Source organism: Coffea arabica, chromosome 8e (genome assembly GCF_036785885.1).
Source record: "Coffea arabica cultivar ET-39 chromosome 8e, Coffea Arabica ET-39 HiFi, whole genome shotgun sequence".
Classification (NCBI taxonomy): domain Eukaryota; kingdom Viridiplantae; phylum Streptophyta; class Magnoliopsida; order Gentianales; family Rubiaceae; genus Coffea; species Coffea arabica.
Genome location: NC_092324.1, coordinates 33,458,851 through 33,471,097, shown reverse-complemented (window position 1 = coordinate 33,471,097; position 12,247 = coordinate 33,458,851).

Genomic DNA, 12,247 nt, shown 5'->3' with positions numbered 1-12,247 from the left:
TCTATTTCTACAGCCTCTCTTATTTCATGGGTTTCTCCATTAAAAGTAGTATATTGATAAGGATCTTGTAATTGATAAATAAGTAAGTGCTCAACCAATATATGAGATATATAATTTCCATTAGCACCTATATCTATTAAAATATTATAGATTTTCATATTTTTCCCATCCCAATATTTAGATTCTCTTTTATAACTTATTATCTTTCAGCTTGTATTCATATTTGAAAAACGATGAGAACTACTTTTCACCATATTTTCTGTATAGGATAAGTTTAGTAAAAATGTATTAGATTTATCTAGTAGAGATTTTTGGCTTATATCTAAATTGAATATCTCATCTAATTCGATATTAGTAATTTCTAGAGGATATATTCTTCCTACTTTGGAGAATAATTTAGGTAGATCTATGAATTCAATATTTGAAAAATTCTCAGTATAATGAGTATTTGATGAGGCATAAGAAATTATATATATAATAGAATATGTTCTATTTTCATTAAAAATAAATCATTTTTAAAATATTGTATTAAGGAAATTTTTTATTAAAATTTTTATCTTGTATATTATAAGAAATTTTTAGATATATATTAAAAATTTGTTTTGATATTTAAAATTTCTCTAAAAGTACCTAGTGTAACTTCTTCCCTACTCTCTATCCTATTATCAACTATAGCAACATCTATAGGACTATTTAGTCATTCTTTAAATATGGACCTAATAATCATTTGAATAGAACTTATATGAATCCATCCTATAAATTCTCTTATTTTTTTGGTATTTTCATTAATTTATTATAAATATCTTTTTAGTAAGGCTCTATTCTAGCATTTTTTTCTTTGAGACTTATTTCATAAAACATATGGTAACTTTTTAGATAAAATTTTATCTTTTTTAATGTAGGGACATTGAATCCACTATAAGAGTTTATTGAAAAATTACTTTTTTGAATTTTTGCTAATATTTTTCTATTTATAAGTGCCGTCTCACTATATTCACCTAACTTTTTTTCGAATGAATATCTATTATTTGAGAAGAATTACTTTTCTCTTTTTGAAAATACATCCAAGCAAGGTTTTCAGACATATGAAGGAAATGGAGCATTTTCTTCAATAACGATCAACAATGCAAGAAAAACCCTAGAGTAGCAATGAATTTTTTAAATTGAAAAATATGTTTACTTGACAACTGTCAAATCAAGTCAAACAATAAAACTATCAAGACTCTATGCAGGATGAGACAATATAAAAACAATACATGTCTGATTTGCACTAAGGAGAAAAAAAACAAGGAGATCTTATCAAACAGTCAAAGTATGGAATAAAACGTAAGCATTGACATTAGAATACACTCCCAGAATCTAAAATATTTTGTTAAAGTCCGTGGAATTCAAGCAAGTTAAAGTCTCTGGAAAATATCACTTAAAGTTCACAGCCTTTATAAATAGGGAGACTGCTTATGAAAAAAGGCATTGGACCAATGAAATAGCCAATTTGTCTTAAAATAGATCTCTCATGTACAGTTAAGAAAAAAGAGAATAGTGTGTAGTATCCTATCTTGTACTACAATTTTCTTATTAATGAAAGAAAAAAGTTTTTCATTGCTTTCATTTCTTTACATCTGAGTATGCTTAGATGTAGGAAACAAAACTAAAATGTACTACTAAGCTCTGAAACGGCAGAGACAGTCACCCTGATGGTTGGATGCTGCAATGCTCAAGTAAGAAGTCATTGGAGAAGTAGTAGGAGTTTTGTCGATCAAAAATCATAGCTGAGATATGAATGTATGATGGACCATTTTCTGTCACTAATAAGAAATTGTTAGTCTAGGTATGGTATACACTCAATTCTCTTGAAAATTGATGGAAGATATGTCAAACTTATATAGTAATTTATCAATAAATATAACATATCCTGAATACATTTTACGGAGAAAAATAACTGTTACATCAAGATTTATAAATAAAAATATCTTGTTAGCCAATCCAAACTTAAATTTTGACTTAAATTTGGGCACCGAAATAGTGGTATTGCAAGAAAAACAAAAGTCGAAAAAGAATTGTCAAACAGATGGGAAGTAGAAAGCCACTAAAAGAGATTAAAATTAATTAGGAAACAAGAACTGAACCAAAAAAAGGAAATTCTACTTAATAGATGAAAACATTATGAATGAGAATGACAACCAAAAGGGCAAAAAAAATAAAGGAAAGATTGCTGAATAGCAGAACCTCAAGTTGTCTTTGGTCCAGTTGGTGGCGCCAACCTGAATGGGGCTCCCATTTCCTAATGAGAGCCCTAATGTGAGACTGTCGAGATGCTGGAAGCCCTTTGATAGTTCCCCAGCTTAAGGAGGTTGTGTTCCTTCACTCCCTTTAGCTTATTTTCCTTCTTAAAACAAAAACCAAGGAGGTTTTCATTAATAAGTTAAAATGTGGGTTAAATTTGATAATCTGTTTGTTATTGATCCCATTGGAAAAGCTGGTGGTCTAACATTTTTTGGAAAACTGTGCTAAAAATTGATAAAATCCTTTACATTGATTTCACTATTGAATTGCTGATTGATGATTCTGATAACAAGAGGAAATGGTGGTGGTCGTGATGGTGGTCGGGTGTGTGTGTGTTTATGCTAACTCTGATGACACCATAAGAAGGATCCGGTGGGATATCATGACTCAAAGGAAGCTAAGCTGGGGTAATAATTGGATCATTCTGGGTGACATAAATGACATATGGGTATGTTTGAATATTTCATTTTTTCAAATAATATTTTACTTGCATTATAAACATATTTTCCAACCCACCTTTTTATTTTTTCAATTACCTTTTAATTTCACATACATTACATTACAAAAAATGCTATAGTAATTATTCCAAATAATATTTCAAATAACACCGGGAGTGTTTGGATAGTGAAATTATCCCAAAAACTATTTCGCTTGCATCATAAACACATTTTCTAATCCACCTTTTTATATTCCCAATCACCTTTTTATCTCACATTTATCACATCATAAAAAGTGCTACAGTAATTATTTCAAATAATATTCTATATAATACTCTATCTACCATTATTTCCAAACTGACCCATTATTTCCAACGAAGAATAAGGGGGAGGGAATTATAGACTTGAGAGCAGTTTCAAAGTCTTTAGGGACTTTCTTAACGAGAATCAGTTGATAGACCTAGGCTTGGAGGGGGTGTCTTGGACTTGGCCCAATAATTGGGGTCCCGAAGGTAGTGTCAAAAAAAGACCGGATAGGATCTTGTGCAGCAAGATTGGAGGGACATGGATATGAATAGGTCACACGTAAACACATTACCAATGAAACCTCGAATCACTGCATTGTCAAGCTTGGCAAAAATCCCACCAAAAGTGGAAAAAAGATTTCAATTTGACAGAAGAATATAGAGAAGTAAATGATGTGATTAGACAAGCCTGGATCCTATCCTACATCGAAAGATCATGGGGTCTTTACTTTGGGTTTAAGGTCCACAAGAATCATGTTCAATTATCAATTGGCTAAATAATGGTTCTTTGTGGGTCCCCTTAGATTGCTTTAGGATTGGTCTTTGATTAACTCCTGTTTGTTTAAATTAGGTGGGTGTGTATGGGTTATTTATCAACAAACAAACCATTCAGTTGGTGAGAGTGTTCCGGGGGGGATCCTATCCTACATCGAGTCTTTACTCTGGGTTTAAGGTTCACAGGAACCCTATTCAATTATCAATTGGCTGAATAGTGATTCTTTGTGGATTCCTCTTAGATGGGTGTGTGGGTTATTTATCGATTTCGATAAAAAAGATTAGACAAGCCTGGAAGGAAGAGCATGAGGGGTCCAGATGCTACATACTACGACAGAAGATTAAAAAAAAATGCAAGTTGGCATTACTGACTTGGAACAAAAAGCTGCACAACAATGGAAAAAAGAAGAAATTTAGAGAATCAAGCAAGAAATTAAGGGTCACACACTTGATAGAAGATTAGAACTAGAAACACTAAAACAATAGCTGGGGAAAGCTTACAAGTTGAAGAAATATACTGGAGCCAAAAAATCAGAATAAAATGGTTGAAAGAGGGAGACAAGAATTCTTCATATTTCCTTGCGAGTGTGGCAACAAGAAGAAGAATAGTATATTTGCATTAAGAATGGGAGCTGGTGTCAATCTGAGCAAGAAACTGAAGATGAGATTACAAGCTACTTCAAGAAGATCTTTACCACTTCAAATCCTTTGGGAGAAGAAAAAATTTTGAGAAAAATTCCACAGACCATTTCTGCATAGATGAACAAGAGACTAACCAGAACTATCCGAAATGGAGATAAGGAAAGCATTTTTCTCTATGTATCCCAACAAAGCAGCAGGAACTGATGGTATGTCATCTTTCTTTTCTCAAAAATTCTGGAATACTGTGAAAAATGATGATGTGAATGTGATGAGAGCATGGAGGCCATCAAAGGGAAATGTTTGTTTTGCACTGTGGATTTGAACTTTCCAAGTCTCCTTAGTGTTTCAAAGCACTTGTTTGGCTCGATTTGGGTTCACTTTGATGGTGGCACGAACCAAGAATTGTGTGTGTGGGACTTGGAAGATGTGCATATGGATCGTGGTTGAAGAAAAATGCAAGAAAACAGAACAGAAGAGAAAACGCGACCTCAAATACATGAAGTATGTCGCGTGTTCAGCTTACGTTTTCCATTTTTGACATTTTCGCCTTAGTTTCGACATTTTGGACACAAATCACGGGAGAATCCATAGAGAAGCCGCCTGCGGTTACCTGTCGGACTTCGCCTTAGTTTCGATATTTTGGACGCAAACTGCAGGAGAATCCACAGAGAAGCTGTTTGCGGTTACCTATCGGACTTTGCCTTAGTTTCGATATTTTGGACACAAACCACGGGAGCATCCGCAGAGAAACCGTCAGCGGTTATCCGCGGAGAAACCGTCAGCGGTTATCTGTCGCACCAACTTTTTCAATTTTTGGCGATTTTCATAGTTTTTGAGTTATTTTCTATTTTGTTGCATCCAATTGGTTCTTGTAAGCCTATTAAAGAACATCTAGCATGTTTAGGTCAATTAATTATGTCTTGTTAGTCTTTCAAGTCAATTAGGAAGCTTATCTTTTCCAAGTAAGTTTAGGTTTATGCTTTGTAAGCCTATAAGAGGCTCTCTTATTCAATAAATAAGGGAGAGTTTGATGATTTCAGAAATAGAGCGAGAGTTTTCAATAAACAAGGGAGACTTTGATGATTTCAAAAATAGAGCGAGAGTTATCTCTAGCTTCTTCATGAGCAACGTTGAGCATCTTTAGAGAATCTAAAGTGTTCGTTTCGACTTTGTCAATCAAGGAACGTGCTTGATTGTGGTGTCTTCTACCGTTCTAAACTATCTCGAGCTGCCCTTGATTGTTTAGAGTCTGCCAACCAAACTCGGCACTTTGTCTTGGGCTTGTGGTTCACGTTCTTGATTCGTCTTGGCATATCTAGTTTGTATCAGAATGTTACCTTGAGGTTCTTTCATTTTGGCAAACTTTTGAAAGCTCTAAATGAAACACTCATTTCTTTGATTCCTAAAGTTGAACATCCAGTCTCAGTGTCTCAATATAGGCCCATCAATCTTTATAATGTGGTTTGTAAGATCATAGCTAAAATATTAGTTAATAGACCGAAGCCTTTGTTAGGTAAGTGCATTTGTCTTAATCAATTAGCTTTTGTGCTTGGGAGACAAATAATTGACAATGTGATCATGACTCATGAACATATTTACTATCTGAAAAATAGGAGAACGCAAAGATGCATATATTGCTATTAAACTTGATATTTCTAAAGCTTAGGATAGGGTGGAGTGGAGTTTTCCAACTAAAATTATGCAAAAAGTAGGCTTCTGTTATAAGTGGATTAATTGGATTGTGGAATATATCACAAGTGTTACTTATAGTATTGGTATAAATGGGGATAAAAAAGGATTCTTTAGGCCTACTAGAGGGATAAGACGGGGATTCTTTTTTCCCATATCTTTTCTTAGTATGCGCTGAAGGTTTCACCAGCCTGTTGAATCTAGCTAAGGAAAGGCAGCAAATATCTGGCGTGCAAATTAGTAAAAACGGACCAATCTTGACACGCTTATTTTTTGCAGATGATTCATTAATTTTTTGTAAAGCAAGTGTATAGGAGGCAAAAGTTGTGATGCAAGTGATTGATGACTATGGAAGAGCATCATGCCAAGTGCTAAATGCTGATAAGTCTTCAACATTCTTTAGCAAAAACACTCAGGAGGAACTAAAACTACAAGTCCTACAGATTATGGCAGGAATGAAACATGTCAAAAAGAGTCAATACTTGGGGTTGCCCATGGTGATTGGAAGATCACAGATTGCAGTATTCAATTACATCAGAGAGAGAATCACAAAAAGGATGCACAGGAAGAAAAACTGCTCAGTCCTACATGAAAGGAAGTGTTAGTTAAGTTAGTATTTTTGGCTATGCCATCGTGTGTAATGAATTGCTGTAAATTATCAAAAGGACTGTGCAAGGAGGTAACTAGTGATATGATAAAATTTTGGTGGGGTATGTTGATTTGTCAAGCCGCAGCCGCAATTCTTGATCTTGGATGGCAGAAGTTTGCGTCCCACATCGAAGATCAGAAACGGAAGGCTTCCCTCTTAATCCTTATAAATAGAAGAGGCCATTGAACGTTTGATGTGCACCACTCAAGAGAGTTATATGGGCTATTAGCTTCTTGAGTCATTTAGCCCATTTAGTCAAATATTTTAGGCTCTCTTGTTTTGAGTTTAGGAATATTTTCTAAACTCTTTTGTAAGTGCCTATTGGCCTAGGAACCACTTTCCTACGGCTTTTGTATTTCTTCTTCATAGTAGAAATATTGCTCCTCCCTCGCCCGTGGACGTAGGTCAATTTGACCGAACCACGTAAATCTTCTGTGTCTTTTATTTGCTTTGTTATCCGTCTTTATATGGTCGGTTTTACTGCCTAATTATTATATGGCTGGTATCTACCGCCTATCTATTATATGGTCGGTTATACCGCCTAATTTGTGCTAATTTGAGTTTGTCTATTTCCTGGCCCGGTCCTAACAAACTGGTATCAGAGTTGGTTGTTATATTTTGCAAGACAGGTTTATCTGGTGGGGCCCGTCCATCCTGTGGGACCCACTCACCTTGTGGGGTCCGTTTATCCGTGGGGTCCGCTCACCCTGTGGGGCCCACTCACGAGACTTGCAGATTTTGACCAGTTTTTTTTTTTTGAGACAAACTTCAAGTTACAGATTTTGTGGCAACAATGACGATAACAAAGACGGTTGTCGAGAAATTCGACAGAAATGTCAATTTCGGCATGTGGCAGCGCAAGATGGAGGCCATTCTTGTTCAAGACGGAGTTGATTTGGCAATACAAGGAATTGAAAACAAGCCAGAAGATGTAAAAGATGCGGATTTCGCCGATATGGATAAGAAGGCCAGATCCAGCATAATCTTAAATCTCTCCGATGAGGTATTGCGTGAGGTAGCAACGGAGACTTCAGTAAAGGCCATGTGGGACAAACTTAAGGCCTTGTATATGAAGAAGACAGTCGAGAATCAGCTATATTTGAAGCAGAGTTTGTATATGTTTCGGATGTCTGAAGGTACATCTATACTCTCCCATCTTGATAAATTTGATTCCATTATTATGGATTTGGAGAATATAGATTCGAAAATTGATGATGAAGATCAGGCCCTATTACTTTTATGTTCCCTTCCCCAGTCATTTAAGCATTTCCGTGATACTATGATATATGGAAAGGAAACAATTTCGTATCGGGAAATTAAATCTGCATTAAAATCTAAAGAGCAGATAGATAGGGATATTACTGGGGAAACTAGTGGGAGTCAAGCCGATGGCTTGTTTGTTCGGGGTAGATTTGAAAAGAGAAACACAGAAAATAGAAGTAGATCCAAGTCCAGACATAAAAATGTGGTGTGCAACTATTGTAAAAAGAAGGGTCATATTATCTCTGATTGCTTTAAATTGAAAAATAAAGAAAAGCAAAAGGGGAAATTTGTTGAGAGAAATATTGAATCCGCTGAAGCTAGTATAGCAGCTGATGAGAATGATGGAACCATTTTCTGTGCAACGGAAAATAATTTTAGGTCTAACAATGAGTGGATTTTAGATTCGGGTTGTTCATATCATATGTGTCCCAATAGGGACTGGTTTTCAACATATGAATCAACTGAAGGTGGAGTTGTCTTAATGGGCAACAACGCCGTTTGTAAAGTTGTTGGCAAAGGCACAATCCGAATTAAAATGTACGATGGTATTGTGAGGACGCTCACAAATGTTAGACATGTTCCAGATTTGAAGAAAAATCCCATCTCTTTGAGCACTCTTGAGTCTATTGGGTGCAGGTATTCAGGTGGAGATGGAGTTCTCAAAATCACTCGAGGAGCTCTTGTTGTTATGAAGGCACACAGATCTGGTACTTTGTATATTTTGCAGGGATCTACTGTTACAGGTGCTGCTGCTGTTTCAACATCATCTTTGTCAGATACAGACATCACCAAATTATGGCATATGCGTTTGGGGCATATGAGCGAAAAAAGCTTGGGCATACTGAGCAAAAGAGGACTCCTTTGTGGACAAAGTACCGGACCATTGGAATTCTGTGAACATTGTATTTTTGGGAAGCAAAAAAAAGTCAGCTTCAGTTCACCAGCAATTCACAAGACAAAAGGTACTCTTGATTACATTCATTCAGATCTATGGGGTCCTTCTCGTGCTTCTTCTAAATGTGGTGCCAGGTACATGTTGACTTTCATTGATGACTATTCAAGGAAAGTTTGAGTCTATTTTCTTAAGCATAAAAATGATGTTTTTCTAACTTTCAAGCAATGGAAAGTTTTGATTGAGAAACAAGTAGGAAAACATGTTAAGCGGTTGAGAACAGATAATGGTATGAAATTTTGTGGAGGTGAATTTAATGAATTTTGCAAAAATGAAGGAATTGTTCGGCATCACACCGTCAGGATGACGCCTCAACAAAATGGTGTGGCTGAACGTATGAACAGAACGCTTTTGGAGAGAGCAAGATGTATGATCTCCAATGCAGGGTTGACAAATGACTTTTGGGTAGAGGCAATCAATATGGCCTGTTATATTGTCAACCGTTCTCCTTCTGTATCTCTTGATTTCAAAACTCCTGAGGAAGTTTGGTCAGGTACTCCTGCTGATTACTCCAATTTAAAAGTTTTTGGGTGTCCAGCATACATGCACGTGAATGATGAAAAATTGGAGTCTAGAGCTAAAAAGTGCATTTTTCTTGGATATGCTTCTGGGGTGAAAGGATACAGATTATGGTATCCTGATCCCAAATTCCCAAAATTTGTAATCAGTAGAGATGTTACTTTTGATGAATTGTCTATGTTATCTTCCAAGAAGGAGTCTTCTAGTCCTTGTACTACTGATAGTACACAAAAGCAGGTGGAGCTTGATATTGGCAGTTCTGGTCCTTCTCAATCCAAATCTTCTATTCAGCAAGTGCCAGTAGATGCACTTGAATCTACTATTGAAGATAGTTCAGAAGAAGAGGAGTATTCCATAGCCAGAGATAGACAAAGGAGAGACATTCGACCACCACAAAGATATGCAAATTTAGTTGCATATGCTTTGTCTGTTGCAGAAGAAACTGATGCAACTGGTGAGCCTTCCACCTATTCAGAAGTAGTTTCTTGTGATGATTCTGCAAAGTGGTTGATTGCGATGAATGAAGAAATTGAATCTCTTCATCAGAATGAAACTTGGGTTCTTGTAAAGCCGCCGTCAGCTAAGAAAATTGTTGGTTGCAAATGGGTCTTCAAGAAAAAGGAAGGTATTCCAGGGGTTGAAGATGCAAGATATAAAGCACGATTGGTTGCAAAGGGCTATAGTCAGGTACAAGGTGTTGATTTTAATGATATATTCTCACCTGTTGTTAAACATAGCTCTATTCGTGTTTTGCTTGCTTTAGTTGCCATGTATAATTTGGAGTTAGAACAGCTCGACGTTAAGACAGCTTTCTTACATGGCGAACTTGAAGAACAAATTTATATGAGACAACCCCAGGGTTTTGAAATTGAAGGTAAGGAAGACCATGTTTGCTTATTAAAGAAATCCTTATATGGATTGAAACAGTCTCCAAGACAATGGTATAAGAGGTTTGATTCCTTTATGTTGGGTCATGGTTATTTGAGGAGCATGTATGATAGTTGTGTTTACTTCCGGAAGTTAAATGATGGTTCTTTCATTTATTTGCTGCTTTATGTTGATGACATGCTCATTGCTACCAAGAATTTGTCAGAAATTCACACTTTGAAACTGCAGTTAAATAGTGAATTTGAAATAAAAGATTTGGGAGCAGCTAAGAAAATTCTTGGTATGGATATTAAGCGAGATCGAGGAGTAGGAAAGTTGTTTTTGACCCAGAAAAATTACCTTGAGAAAGTCTTGGAGCGTTTTGGCATGAAAGATGCTAAACCAGTATCTACTCCTCTTGCTAGCCATTTTCGGCTATCTGCTACTCAATCACCACAATCAGATGAAGAGGAACATTATATGGCACGAGTTCCTTATTCCAGTGCAGTCGGCAGTGTTATGTATGCAATGGTTTGTACTCGTCCAGATATTGCACAAGCAGTCAGTGTTATTAGCAGATATATGTCTTGCCCTGGTAAAGCACATTGGCAGGCTGTGAAGTGGATTCTCAGATACTTGCGAGGTACTTCAAATGCATGTTTGGAGTTTGGAAGAAATAATAACACTTTGGTTGGTTATGTAGACTCAGACTACGCTGGGGATCTTGACAGGAGAAGATCACTTTCAGACTATGTATTTTGCATTGGCGGTTGTGCTGTTAGTTGGAAAGCTACTCTACAAACTGTCGTAACTTTGTCTACTACAGAAACAGAATATATGGCTGTGACCGAGGCAATCAAAGAAGCCTTGTGGTTGAAGAGTTTATTTAGCGAGTTAAGTCTATATCAAGGTGTTACTGATATTCACTGTGATAGTCAAAGTGCCATACACTTGACTAAAGATCAGATGTATCTGAGAGGACGAAACACATTGATGTGAAATATCACTTCATTCGGGATATCATTGCTGAGAAAAAAGTCCTTATTCAGAAAATCAATACTAAGGACAATCCAGCCGATATGTTTACGAAACCTCTTCCAGTTTACAAGTTCAAGCAGTGCTTGGACTTGGTTGGTGTTCATTGTTGGTGATTTATACCCATTGAGGTTTATGTGGAGAAGGTGGAGTAATTTTACTATTATCGATGGTGGAACTAAAATTATGCCAAGGTGGAGATTTGTTGATTTGTCAAGCCGCAGCCGCAATTCTTGACCTTGGATGGCAGAATTTTGCGTCCCACATCGAAGATCAGAAACGGAAGGCTTCCCTCTTAATCCTTATAAATAGAAGAGGCCATTGAACGTTCGATGTGCACCACTCAAGAGAGTTATATGGGCTATTAGCTTCTTGAGTCATTTAGCCCATTTAGTCAAATATTTTAGGCTCTCTTGTTTTGAGTTTAGGAATATTTTCTAAACTCTTTTGTAAGTGCCTATTGGCCTAGGAACCACTTTCCTACGGCTTTTGTATTTCTTCTTCATAGTAGAAATATTGCTCCTCCCTCGCCCGTGGACGTAGGTCAATTTGACCGAACCACGTAAATCTTCTGTGTCTTTTATTTGCTTTGTTATCCGTCTTTATATGGTCGGTTTTACCGCCTAATTATTATATGGCTGGTATCTACCGCCTATCTATTATATGGTCGGTTATAACGCCTAATTTGTGCTAACTTGAGTTTGTCTATTTCCTGGCCCGATCCTAACAGGGTAAGGGTGAACAAGGAAGAAAAATACATTAGGGGAGCTGGACGAAGCTGACAAAGATGAAAGGAAAAGGTGGACTTTAGAGATCTGGAAAGTTTCAATGATGCAATGCTAGCAAAACAGCTCTGGAGAATGGTTTCACAACCAAATTTATTGGTAAGTAGAACTTTGAAAGCAAGATGCTTCGGAGGCACATCAATATGGAAAATGGACTATAAACTTTTAGATTCACGGATGTGGAGAAGCTTACTGAGCTCAAGATATATTCCAGAATCTGGGATAAGGAAAAGGATTGAAGATGGGAAAACTATTAATATATGGGAAGATAGATGGCTACCAGAGGGTAGAGATGGAAAAGTTAAGACACCAAAGCCAAAAAATTG